Raw genomic sequence first — 14,738 nt, 5'->3', positions numbered from 1 at the left:
AGCTTTTTGGCATAAATAAAGATTTTAACGAAAAGTAATCATTTGTTTTATGTTAAAATCAATTGTGAGTTCATATTAACGTTCATGTTACTCAAAGACATGTTTCCAAAAAATCGCTAATATTTGCTATTCCGCTATTACATATATAGAAAGTGCCAATCTCAAACACAGACCAGGAAGACGCGGAAACGAGCAATCTCATATGTTAAGCATATGCATATGAAAAATAATGCTATCATCAACACTATATAAATAAAAAGGAAGTGGTAAACAGTGTTGTACAAGTTACTTCCAAACTATAATACATTATAAATTATTTTTTAATGTCATTTAAAAGTAATTCCTTACCTTACAATATCACTGTCTCAGAATTTTAATGCATATTCTGAAATGTCAAAATGTACTGCAGAGCATTTTACATCGAGTAGAGGAAGATATGGTATAGCATAACAACTGTGAGCTATCCAGACTACTAACAATATAGCTTATAATTGGCAGTAAAGTCTCAAGACAATGCAAGAAAGGATGACAGTCAGAATCACAAACGATCCAAGTCTGTTAAAAGTATGGTAGAGGTAAAGTGATTATCTGGCAATATCTGTGATTTGCTTGGGTCCATTCATATTAGACACAAGACGACTATATGTAAACTCTAATACCATATGCAATTGTAAAATGACTTTATACGCATACGTCCATCTCGTGAATGTACAGCTATTGACTGACCACAAAAAGGAAATATAACTTATTTACTGCATTTTTATTCGTTAATGTCTTGCGTTCTTGCTGTTTTTCTTTTTTCTTTTCATTGAACAATTAAATTTTGGGATAAAAATTTGTTGTAATGAAAGTGTTACTGAATTTGTACCGAGAAAAATATTAATGAAAATGTATTAGTAATGCCTTACACTATTGTGTTACAGCAAAAAGTAACATGTTACTGTAATGCATTACTTTTGTAATGCGTTACTTCCAACACTGGTGGTAAAGTCCTGTACAAGCTTTGGGAATACTGATGGAACCCATCCACCACATCTTTGCTTTGATAATGTCACTGTATATAATCCATAAAATCCAAGATTAAGTGTTTGATAAAAGTGTGATTTTCTCAGCTTTTTGCTCAAAATGTTACTTTTTTTCTTAAATGAAACCTACCTATTTTCAAGTGCTGATAAAATAAATAATAATAATTAAAGAAAACAAACAACAACAACAGCAAAAAAAAAAAAAAGTGTTTGAAGCTACAGTAGAATAAAATATATTTTTTTTAGTTGTTGTTGTTCATTTTGATCTTCAACAAAATATTCTGGGGGCCATGAAATTTTTGTGAAAATCGGCAAAACCGCTGGCAGTGACTGGCAACTTTTTTCAAAAACGCTGGCAGGGAAAGAGTTAAAAACTAATATTAATTACACTGATGTTAAAGTCTATTTTAGTTATTATACAAGCTGGTTAGTACATTCAGCAGTACCCTTTAACCATATTTCAAAGACAACAGAAAAATTACTTATTGCAAAAGAAATGCAGTTACAGTTTACAATTTTTTTTTTTTTAATGATTACCTAAACACTGAATTTAAAAATAACACAGTTAGTGAAACCTAACACACAAAAATAGAAATTTCAGCCCAAATTTGCAAAACTATAATCACATTCTCAGCCTCCCACTTTTTGCAAAACATTACACACATTGTTTGCAAAACACTAAACACAGTTCCCTACATTAGACAAAGAAATTGAAAATATTGTTACTTCTTTGCCATTGTGTACTCCTCATTTGAGGGTCAAACTCATGATCTCTGCTGAAAAAAGTTGTCACAGTGTCTGGGTTGTGTTCCCTGGGTGTCCACTAGGTGTCCTCTGTTCCCACAGTGTTTGTCATCTTATCACTTCCTGTTCCCTTATTTAGTCACCTTCCTCCTTGTTTTAGTTAATTGATTGTTCCCCCACCTGTCTCCCGTTTCCCCATTATCCTTCTGTGTATTTATACCCGGTCTGTCTGAGTCTGTTTTACGGAGTCCTTGTTTAATGTTAAAGTTAATTCATGTCCATCATTCTTGCCTTGCCTTGCCTTGCCTTGTTTATGTTATGTTTTGGATCTTCTGGTTTTGACCCTGCCTGGCTTGTTTACCCGTTTGGATTACCCTTAATAAACATCATACTTGCAATTGGTTCTCTCTCCTCGTTCCTTGCATCACGAGACGTGACAGAAGGACTCCGTCAACACGAGAACCAGCGGTATGTCTGCCCATGTCTCATCCCCAGCCACAGAGCGGGAGAGAGGCAGATTTGAGGGAAATCGCCTGGTGGTTTTCCGGGGGACCAGGGGAGGTCGCCGAGGAGGGAGTGGTCGAGAGGAGATTCAGCATCGCTCTCAACCATGGCCTCCGTTTGACCCGGGGCTCCTGTGGAATGGGTCAGAGCCACCGTCTCACCATGGCGGACGGAGAGGTGAGAAGAAGCGCACACCCGACATGGTTTCGCCACTGCCCATGATGGCCACTAGATCAGCGCCAAGAGGCAGGATGGACGCCAGCACAGCGCCACAACCCAAGATGGCCGCCAACCCAGCACCGCTGCGGTGCATGGCCACCAACCCCGCATCACGAGGCAAGATGGAAGCCAGCCTCACACCACAGTACCAGATGGCCGCCAGCTCAGCGCCACGAGGCAACATGGCCGCCAACCCAGCACCACAAATCAAAATGGCCGCCAGCCCAGCGCCACAGCACAAGATGGCCACCAACCCAGCGCCACGAGGCAATATGGACGCCAACACAGCGCCACAGCACAAAGTGGTCACCAATCCAGTGCCACGATGCAGGATGGCCACCAGCTCAACGCCGACGCCAAAGATGGCCGCTGACTCATTCTTCATGCTGTATTTCTCCATGCTGTCACAGATCCTAGAAATTCCCAAGACTGTTCACGTCAAAGCTGCTGAGCCAGCGCCACAACCCAAGATGGCCGCCAATCCAGCGCCACAGCACAAGATGACTGTCAGCCCAGCGCCACAGCACAAGATGGCAGCTAACCCAGCGCCAATGCCCAAATTGGCAACCGGTCCAGCGCCACAGTACAAGATGGCCGCCAGTCCAGCGCCAAAACCCAAGATGGCCGCCAGCCTAGCGCCACAGCCCAAGATGGTCGCCAGCCTAGCACCACAGCACAAGATGGTCGCCAGCTTAGAGCCACAGCACAAGATGGCCGCCAGCCCAGCGCCACAGCACAAGATGGCTGACTCAACGCCTGAGTCGCCAGTCAAGGTGCCACCGACTCGCCATCATAGAGGGTGGAGGACGAGGAGACAGGCGTCTACCGATCCTCAAAGCCTGGAGAACGTTCACGAGCGGGCCGCTGCCGTCCAGGGGGACGTTCCCGAGCGGGCCGCTGCCGTCCAGGAGGACGTTCCCGAGCGGGCCGCTGCCGTCCAGGAGGACGTTCCCGAGCGGGCCACTGCCGTCCAGGAGGACGTTCCCAAGCGGGCCGCTGCCATCCCCGAGGCGGTGCCCGAGGCCGTTCCTGATGCAGTGACCGAGGCGGTGCCCGATGCTGTTCCGGAGGCCAAGGCGGTGCCCGAGGCCACTCCCGATGCCATGGCCGAGGCGGTGCCCGAGGTCGTTCCCGATGCTGTGCCCGATGCTGTTCTGGAGGTCGAGGTGGTGCCCGATGCTGTTCCGGAGGCCGAGGTGGTGCCCGATGCCGAGGCGGTGCCCGATGCTGTTCCAGAGGCCGAGGCGGTGACTGATGCTGTTCCGGTGGCCGAGGCGGTGCCCGATGCTGAGGCAGTGTTAGAGGCCATTCGAGAGGCGCTGCTCGAAGCCGGGGCACCTCACGTCTCCACAGGCAGTCCAAAGTCAAGTCAGGTGCCCATTGACTTTCCAGAGTTGAGTCAGTTCCCGGTTGACCATCTAGAGTCGAGTCAGGTGTTCATGGACCCTCCAGAGTCAGGGTTAGTCACCGTCGACCTTCCAGAGTCAGGGTTAGTTACCATTGACCCTCTAGAGTCAGGGCTAGTTCCTGTTGATCATCCAGAGTCGAGTCATGTTCCAGTTGTTCCTCCTGAATCAAGTCAGATTCCTGTTGACCTTCTCGAGTCTAGTCAGGTTCCGGCGGACTCTCCGGAGTCGAGTCAGGTTCCGGCGGACCCTCCGGAGTCGAGTCAGGTTCCAGCGGACCCTCCAGAGTCGAGTCAGGTTCCAGCGGACCCTCCAGAGTCGAGTCAGGTTCCAGCGGACCCTCCAGAGTCGAGACAGGTTCCAGCGGACCCTCCAGAGTCGAGTCAGGTGCCAGCGGACCCTCCAGAGTCGAGTCAGGTGCCAGCGGACCCTCCAGAGTCGAGTCAGGTGCCAGCGGACCCTCCAGAGTCGAGTCAGGTGTTTGTGGACCCTCCAGAGCCAGGGCCAGTCACCGATGACTCTCCAGAGCCAGGGCCAGTCACCGATGACCCTCCAGAGTCAAGTCAAGTCACTGGGTGGCCTGCTGCTCCGCCCTGGGGGACTCCAGCCTCAACCACATGGGTGTGCTTGTCTTCTGCTCCGCGCTGTTGGACTCCGGCATCGACCACGGGGGCGTGGTGGTCATCTGCTCTGCCCTGGGGGACTCCGACGTCGACCACGAGGACGTGGTGGTCATCCGCTCCGCCCTGGGGGACTCTGGCAGTGACCACAAGGACGTAGTGGTCTTCTGCTCCGCCCTGACCACACAGTTGTGGTGGTCTTCCGCTCCGCCCTGGTGGGCTTCTGCCTTGACCACACGGCTGTGGTGGTCCTCTGCTCCGCCCTGGTGGGCGCCTCAACATGTCCTTCATGGACTTCTGTTTTGTGTTCTTGGTTTCTGTTATGTTTCTGTCTGTTCCCCTCAGTTAGTCTGGCCCTCCGTCCCTCCCCCTAAGCCTCCACCTGTCCGCCTCCCTCCTGGTCTCTGTGTTGTGTTTATCGTGGAGCGTCTGGGATCATACCCGCAATTGGTTCTCTCTCCTCGTTCCTTGCATCACGAGACGTGACAAAAGTGACGGACACTTGAAATTTAACTTTTTTTTTCTCTTTAGTAAAATCAATCTAATATAATTTTATTCAATAATATATTTTATTTTTTATTTTGACATTTAAGAAAATGATGAGGCCTTTGAAGATCTTGTTGAAGATGTTTATTGCAGCATAGCAGTGACAAAGTACATGTAGTACCTTGGGTTCAACTGAGTCAGAATGAACCACGAACATCCTAAGCTCAAACATTTTATACTACCCTTAATGTAAATGAAGTTGCTCCTGTCATTACAGCTGTGGTCTGTACATTCAATAAGTTCTGATGCCCCTTTATCTGAGGTGGTTCTCAGTGTCCCACACCTGCTCCCATTCTACATTTGGTCACCATTTGCTCAGGGTGTGATCATCCCAAATGGCCTACAAACAACCTAACTGTTGACTTTCTTCTTCTCTATAATACTTAAGCCATTTTGGGAAATGAGCATGATCAAACAAAATGTGAAATTGGAATCTGGATTGGGGCAGATTATAGATTCTTACAGTACTAATTCAGTAAAGTCTCAAGACAATGCAAGAAAGGATAACAGCCAGAATCACAAATGATCCAAGTCTGTTAAAAGTATGGTAGAGGTAAAGTGATTATCTGGCAATATCTGTGATTTGCTTGGGTCCATTCATATTAGACACAAGACAATAATATGTAAACTCTAATGCCATATGCAATTGTAAAATGACAAGATGCGCATACCTCCATCTCTTGAATGTACAGCTATTGACTAACCACAAAAAGGAAATATAACTTATTTGCTGCATTTTTATTTGTTAATGTCTTGCGTTCTTGCTGTTTTTTTTTTTTTTTTTTTTTTTTTGAACAATTACATTTTGGGCTAAAAGTGAGTTGTAAAGCAAGTGTTACTAAACTTGTACCGAGTAAAATATTACTGAAAATGTATTAGTAATGCCCTACACTACTGCGTTACAGCAAAAAGTAACATGTTACTGTAATGCATTACTTTTGTAATGCGTTACTCCCAACACTGGTGGTAAAGGCCTGTGCAAGTTTTGGGAATAATGATGGAACCCATCCACCACATCTTTGCTTTGATAATGTCACTGTATATAATCCAAAAAATCCAAGATGAAGTATTTGATAAAAGTGTGATTTTCTCAGCTTTTTGCTCCAAATGTTACTTAAAAAAAAGAAAGAAACCTACCTATATTCAAGTGGCGATAAAAATAAATAAATAACAATAATTAAAGAAAACAAACAAACAACAACAAAACAACACTTTGTGTTTGAAGCTACATTAGAATAAAATCATTTTTTTGTTGTTGTTTCTGTTCATTTTGATCTTCAACAAAATATTTTGGGGGCCATGGCAGTGACTGGCAACTTTTCCCAAAACACTGGCAGGGAAAGAGTTAAAAACTAATATCAATTACACTGATGTTAAAGTCTATTTTAGTTATTATAAATCCTGGTTAGTACATTCAGCAGTACCCTCTAACTATATTTCAAAGACAACAGAAAAATTACTTATCGCAAAAGAAATACAGTTACAGTTAACAAAGTTTTTTTTTTTAATGATTACTTACACACTGAAATTAAAAATATCACACAGTTAATGAAACCTAACACTCAAAGATAAATATCTCAGCCCAAATTTGCAAAACTATAATCACATTCTCAGCCTCCCACTTTTTGCGAAACATTACACACATTGTTTGTAAAACACTAAACACAGAAATCAAATATATTGTCACTTCTTTGCCATTGTGTGCTCCTCATTTTGGAGTCACACTCATGATCTCTGCTGTCAAAATTGACGGGACACCTGAAATGTAACTTTTTTTTTTTTTCTCTTCGGTAAAGTCAATCTAATATCATTTTATTCAATAATATATTTTATTTTGTATTTTGACATTTAAGAAAATGATGAGGCCTTTGAAGATCTTGATGAAGATGTTTATCGCAGCATAGCAGTGACAAAGTACATGTAGTACCTTGGGTTCAACTGAGTCAGAATGAACCACGAACATCCTAAGCTCAAACATTTTATACTACCCTTAATGTAAATGAAGTTGCTCCTGTCATTACAGCTGTGGTCTGTACATTCAATAAGTTCTGATGCCCCTTTATCTGAGGTGGTTCTCAGTGTCCCACACCTGCTCCCACTCTACATTTGGACACCATTTGCTCAGGATGTGATCATCCCAAATGGCCTACAAACAACCTAACTGTTGACTTTCTTTTTCTCTATAATAATTAAGCCATTTTGGGAAATGAGCATGATCAAACATATTGTGAAATGGAATCTGGGTCAGGGCAGATTATAGATTCTTACAGTACTAACCAATATTTATGCAATAATTATGATCAGTTTTTCCCATTGAAAATAGTACAATATTTGTATTTTCTAATAAAAATTCTAATAAAATTAAATTAATGCAGTATTTCAGATTAAAATAGAGACAAGGCCTTTATCACATTTCAAACTTAATCAAATTTTTGATGGCAGAATAGCGATTCCTGGTGAGAGCAAAAAAAAAAAAAAAAAAAACACAAACCTGTAATTTTATCGTGTAAACAGTAGATTCCTGTATAGGACTCTATAGAGAGGTCATTTTACTATTGCATATGGCATTAGAGTTTACATATAGTCCTGTTGTGTCTAATATGAATAGACCCAAGCAATTCACAGATATTGCCAGATAATCACTTTACCTCCATCATACTTAGAACAGACTTAGATCGTTTTTGATGGGTAAAATGCATTTTACCCATCCAAGAGCACACACATACCAGTGAGTAGTGAAACACAGACACACCGTGAACACATATGCAGAGCAGTGGGCAGCCGATGCTGCAGCACAGTTGGGGGTTCGGTGGCTTGCTCAAGGGTCTTACCTCAGTCTGGTATTGATGGTGGAGAGAGATATTCACTCCCCAAACCTACAATCCCTGCCAGACCTGAGACTCGAACCCACGACCTTCGGGTTACAAGTACATGAATCTAGTAAATCCCAACAGTTTATACCAAGTGTAGAGGAACAAACTGTTACTGAACGTCACACTAATTGATGGCACAAACAGGGAGTGAGACCCAAAGGTGTGATCAGATTGTCACAAGTTTCTCGTATTGCTGCCATAGCATTCTCTATCCCAGATTTGTCTATGACAAGGCTTGTGAATACTGCTATTTTACCACCTCCTCTACATCTTGTGAACAGATTTGAAGCATTAATGTATCCGGGTGAGGAATCCCCAAATGTGATTAAACATGGATCAGATTAGCCACAGCTAACATCACTACTAAAAGGCAGAGCGCAGCTGAGCCCAGGACTCTGATAGTGGGTGACTCTATTATCAGAAACATCAATAGCAGAAAAACAACAATATGCTGCAATATCAAACAACGATCTGTGATGTGAACAAGGAACTTAGGAACATTTTGATGAAGCACAAGAATGCAAATTGAAACATCATCCATGTCAGGAAAAATTATATTTGCAAAGAGCAGTCAGAACTACTTAAGAACGATTTCCCAAAAGAGGTCATCAGGAAGAATTGTTTACCTGCTTTAATAACAAAGGAGTTGTTACATTAATGTACAAAAAAAAATTGTTATATTTTTTCCCCTTTAACATTTGTCCTTGTTAATTAATTTATTAAGTCACTGAATCCTTGGGAATGTAAATAAGAATTGTTAAATTGAGTAAAAATTGGTACAGGAGGAAAATTCATTTTACAATTGTTATTGTTATTACAAAGAGGAACTACCGGCCTAATTCACCATCCAACTGCCGGGAATCCAGGATTATTGTTGAAGTAAATAATTAAATTAACCCCCAGGTTTAAGGAAAGGGTTACATTTTTGGAGGCACCTCTTTTCTCCTGTTTACCAGCATTTTCTTTATCTTTTCCATTATAATTTAGTATAACAGTGACCGTTTATTTGAAACACTTTATTTCATCTCAGTGCTAGTTCCTTGCTTTGACTTTTGAAATTATGAACCTGGCAAAGACTGTTGAGTGGAGCAGAGAAGAGAATGCAAATCTCTCGCGTGCCATTGTATTGAGCAATGTTCCTTTAGGCACAAGTGATGACACTATTAAAAAGGTGTTAAACACAGTAAAAGTGTTTGGTCGCACTAGAATATGAGGTCGCCGTGGTGATGTAACTGGCAGATGACTCATGCAGAGTCCTCCTTCTTTTTCACAGTTGATGAAGGATATACGTGAGGAAGAACACTGGGTAACTGCAAGGGAAAATGTTAAAGCATCTGTGGCCACTGTCATCTCTCCCCAGGCATATGTGCCATCTGAATTACAAAACCTGACGAAGGAGGTTAAAGAGCTATCTACGCAGGTGAGTCAACTGTTGAAGGTGGCGACTGTGCCTTGCAAAAGTTCTTTTGACAGCAGCTTTTATGAAACATATCTGAAACATTTGGAACTTCAGCCTGTGGAAAAACTTGAGATTTGGAGTCTAAGCTCACATAAATACCCCTATGATGGATATTTGCCCCCTAGACTTGAGTTCACAGAAAGTGTAGCTGGAGTGCATCAAGTGATTGACACACTTGCCATTGTATGCCCCGACCCTGTGAAACAGGAAGGAATAGCTATTTTACTTGGGACCAACACTAGCTTAGTGAAGAAACTGCTTGAGTCTTGTCGTGAACAAGTTGGTGAAAAATTCTTGAATGTGCTCAAAGTCTGATTATAATAAAATATTAAAACTAAAATATGAATATAATTCTATCCTAAATGGCCAAATAGGTAACCTCCTCCTCAAACTCAAGCATAATAATTTTGAGTTAGGGGATAAACCTGGAAAGTTGCTTGCTAGGCAATTGAGGGGCAAACAAGCCAAGAAGGCAATTCACATGGTTAAATCAAAAACAGGCATTCTAATAACTAATCCTAATAAGATAAATGAATGTTTCAGGGAGTTTTATTCTGAACTATATACTTCTAAAATTACAGATTCTGACCTTAATTATGATAGCTTTTTATGTAACTTAATCTTCCAAAACTTAGTGAATCCTCTAGGTCTGATCTAGAATCTGAACTAGAGGCAATTCATGCTTTTCCATCTGGGAAAGCAGCAGGCCCGGATGGGTTTGGCTGTGAATTTTTTTAAGCTTTTAGTAAGAAGCTGGCCCCTTATATGCTGAGAATGCTACAAGATTCAATGCAAAGGAAAAGGCTTCCTGATTCTTTGTATGAAGCAAATATTTGTGTAATTCTGAAAAAAGGAAAAGCTGAAACAGATCCAGCTAACTATAGACCCATTGCTCTTTTAAATTTTGATCAAAAAGTTTTGACTAAAATATTGGCTTCCAGGTTAGCACAACATATCTCAACAATTATTCATCCTGACCAAACTGGAAGGTTTACATTCTGTAATGTCCGCCTACTACTTATTATTTTATATTTTGATCATCAGTTAGCCGACAATTCTGCAGCCGTTATTTCACTAGATGAACAAAAAGCCTTCGATCAGATTGAGTGGCCATATATGTTTGAGACTTTGAAACAGTTCAGATTTGGCGACAAATTTATCAACTGGATCAAAATTGTTTACTTCCATCCGTCCTCATCTGTATTGACCAATGGTATTAGATCCAGCTCTTTTGAACTGAACCGGGGTGTACGACAAGGTGATCCTCTTTCACCTCTATTTTTTAACATTGCGCTCGAGCCATTAGCGGTAGGAATTAGAACTCATCTACATATCCATGGAATCTCTTTGGGCAATGCTGAAAGTATGATAAGCTTATATGCAGATGATCTCTTACTGTATATCACAGATCCTGTGGTTTCTGTCCCGAAAATCTTAGATTACATTGACACTTTTAGTAAACTTTCAGGATACACCATAAATTGGAGTAAAAGTGAATTTTTGCCCCTAACAAATAAATTAAGTGATACTTTTTTGAACAGTATACCATTTAAAATAGTGGATGATCACTTTACATATCTCTGACTGAAAATTTCAAAGAACCCTAAGCAGCTGTTTAATTTAAATTTTTTAGACATGATTAATAAACTTAAACGAAGCATTGAAAGCTGGAAACTGCTCCCTTTATCGCTAATTGGCCGTGTGAATGTGATAAAGATGATTACTCTTCCTAAGTTTCTATATCTTTTTCAAAATCTCCCAATTTTTTTGCCGGAAACTTTTTTTTAAGCAACTTGATTCAATAATTCTTTCATTTGTATGGAATGGTAAAACATCTTGCATAGCAAAAGCTCACTTGCAAAAACTTTCTGATTGTGGAGGCCTTGGCCTTCCCAACCTTAAGCACTATTATTGAGCAGCAAATGCCAGGGTTCTCACTTTCTGGCAAAGGGGTATTCTGGATGATATGCTACCTGAGACTTCTCCTTTATGGGTACGTGCAGAGGCGATGTCAGTGCCAGAGTCTTCTCTCCCAGCTTTACTTTTTACAGAGTGTAAATTTATACATAAATTAGCTAGCAATAATTTTGTATTAAGAAATTCCCTCAACATTTTGAATCAGATCAAAAAATCTATAAACTACCAAAAGTCTCAGTCAATACACCAATATCATGCAATCCTTCGTTTGAGCCTTCTCGGACTGATGGAGCTTTTTCAGGATGGAGAAAAAAAAGGTTTATGCTGTATAGGAGATCTTTATGTAGCAGATAAATGTGCATCCTTTTTGCAGCTTAAAAATACATTTGTACTCCCGCAGTCTCACTTCTTCCGTTATCTGCAAATTAGAAATTATGTAAAGAAAAATATTCCACAATTTATGAATAAACCTAAAAGTAATGTTATTCACATGCTTTTCTCCTCTAATCCTGAAACTAGACATTTGGTATCTCGTTTTGTTCATGCTTTTACAACACCTATAAGCACCAAGCACCTTAAAATAGCCTGGTCTACTGAATTAAGCAACGATGTGTCTGATGAGATCTGGGAAGAAGGTCTGTCGAGAATAAAGAGTTGTTCCGTAAATTCAAGATATAAACTAATCCAGTTCAAAGTTATGCATCGTATTTATTACTCCAAAACTAGATTGAACAAAATATTTTCCTCAATTTCTTCTCAATGTGATAGGTGCAAGATGGCAGATGGGACATTGGCACATTTATTTTGGTTTTGCCCTATTCTTTATGATTTTTGGTCTAACATTTTTGAATTCAAGTGCATATGGAGTTAACATTCAGCCCGACCACAATCTGGCCATTTTGGGCTATTCTGATGTTATGGATACTATCCCTCGTACTCATCACCACGCGCTAATGGTAGGCTTAATCGCAGCCAAAAAGATTATACTCCTCAATTGGAAAACCTCACAAGCTCCTTGTTTTCAGAGATGGTTAAATGAGATGCTTCATATCATTCAAATGGAACAGCTACGTTTTGGTGAGCTTGGCGCACTAAAAAGATTTGAAGCCACTTGGGGACCTCTCTTGAGTCTTTTGGAAGTTCAAAAATAATATACTCTGTAATCATATCCTTTTATTTTTTTTATTTATTTTTTTTAATTCGTACCAGTTTTATTTACTTCTCCAATGGTGATATTACTGATTTACAACACAACTGTGAATATATATTTGCTGACTGAGGCAATCCAGATGTTTTTTTTTTTTTTTTTTTTGTGTATCCTTGTTGTCTACTGTTGGTTGTTTATTTATGTTTCTGTGTTTGTTAATGCAACTTTAAAACTTTAAATAAAATATATATAAAAAAAAAAAAATCTTGAATGTGCTAACCATACATCCTGTAATCAGTTAAATTCAATTTAATTCAAGTTTATTTGTAAAGCGCTTTTTACAATACAAATCATTACAAAGCAACTTTACAGAAAATTATGTTTCTACAATATTAAGTAATAGCTTATAAGTGGTGACTGTAAGATTGTGCACGTATGACAGTATTTTTAGAAAAATTAATACAAGATGTAGTCAGCCAGACGATGAACATTATTAATATTATTAACAATTAATAATTATTATATGATGCAGTCACACTTGTAGCAATATTTGTTAGTTCTGTTTGTTGATTCAGGGTCAGCATCATCTCTTCTCAGGTGTTCTGGATCCAGACTGGAGCTTGTGTACAAAGACAAAGATCTTGCAATATAAAAGGAGTGAATTTCATCGACAACTTCAATCTTTTCTGGGGCCATAGACAACTGTTTAAACCGGATGGCCTCCACACAAACAAACTTGGTGCTAGAGTGCTAAAGGACATTATTTACTTCTCCTCTGTCATCCTTCAGCAGAGTGTTTCAATCCATGCAGCACACACACACCTGGTCCGAGTCATCATGTGGTTGACACATCCCACAAGGACACTGATAACAGCACGCAGCCACAACAAGCACTGCTCATGGACACCATCCCGGCCAAGCCCTGCCCACAGAGCTCATCACAGACAGACTGTGATATATCAAGACTAAGCACCCAAGGATGACTTTCTGGAAAATAGCCAGGGAAGCCAGGACAACAAATCACAGCCACTGGAAACACCAGAGCCATCGCCTTGCTCACTAGACACATTACCCCTCTCTCCAGCATCTCCACTTCTAAGCTTCTCACAGAAAATGGAAGAACTGGTGTATGCTGGGACCAAACTCTGCCACTCATTCACTGCAAGCCCCCAGATATCACCTAAAAAGTGGGCCTCCCAACCATCAAAGCCTGTTGGCCCAGCTCGTTCTCCTCCTCCTGTGAGAGCTCTCCGGCCACTGCCACAATGCCAGGGCCCAAACCCTCCATCTGTAGGTGAACTGAAAACAACTGAAAGCAGCTCTCAGTGATGTGTGTCGGGTCCCTGCTATTACAGCGGCACATGCTGGTCTGTGGTTTCATGTGGATGTGGATATTCCTTGAGACGAGGAAAAAAAAATATCGGATTGGGGTAAACTCCGTGTGGACGAGGCCGAAGAAGTAACGGGTACTTACAGTTTTGGATAGAAATGTAGCGGAGTAAAGAGTACAATATTTTCCTCTCAAATGTACATGAGTGAAGTCTTAAGTACTCCCCAAAAATGATACTCGAGTAAAGTACAGATCCCTCAAAATTGTACTTAAGTACTGTACTCAAGTAAATAAACTCATTTTACTGTCCGGCTCTTGTAGAGCATTTGTAGACTGTCTGCTTAATATCTTCTAACACTTTCTTTGTAAACTTATTCAACTAACCCTCCACAACAACACTCATTAAGATAATAAATGATTTTTGCCTTTAATTCTGATTCTGGCAAAATAACAGTGCTGTTCTTACTAGATCTCAGTGCTGCTTTTGACACTGTTGATCATAATATAATTCTACAGAGACTGGAAAACTGGGTCAGGCTTTCTGTGATAGTACTCAAATGGTTCAGGTAATAATTAGAAGAGAGAGGTTATTATGTGAGTATAGAAGAACATAAGACTAAGTGGATGTCCATGACTTGCCGAGTCCCAAAAGGCTCAAATTCTTGCACTGCTTTTGTTTAGCCTGTAAATGCTCTCACTAAGTCAAGTAATGAGAAAGAACCAAATTGCCTATCACAGCTGTTCTGAGGATACCCAGATTTACCTAGCCTTATTTCCAAATGACTACAGCCCCACTGACTCAAGCTGTGTCGGAGAACGCTTTGGGGAATGCCTCCAGCGTGACGGCTCTGAATCACGTATGTAATCAGTCCAAAGGATGGGCGAGACGTTATAGGCAGGTGACGTCAGAGACCAGGAAGCTTAAAAGCATGAGAGGCGAAGCCGGCA

The sequence above is a fragment of the Carassius auratus genome, chromosome 18 (assembly GCF_003368295.1).
Source record: "Carassius auratus strain Wakin chromosome 18, ASM336829v1, whole genome shotgun sequence".
Classification (NCBI taxonomy): domain Eukaryota; kingdom Metazoa; phylum Chordata; class Actinopteri; order Cypriniformes; family Cyprinidae; genus Carassius; species Carassius auratus.
The sequence above is the reverse complement of the archived record's forward strand: the minus strand, read 5'-3'. Positions refer to the sequence as shown.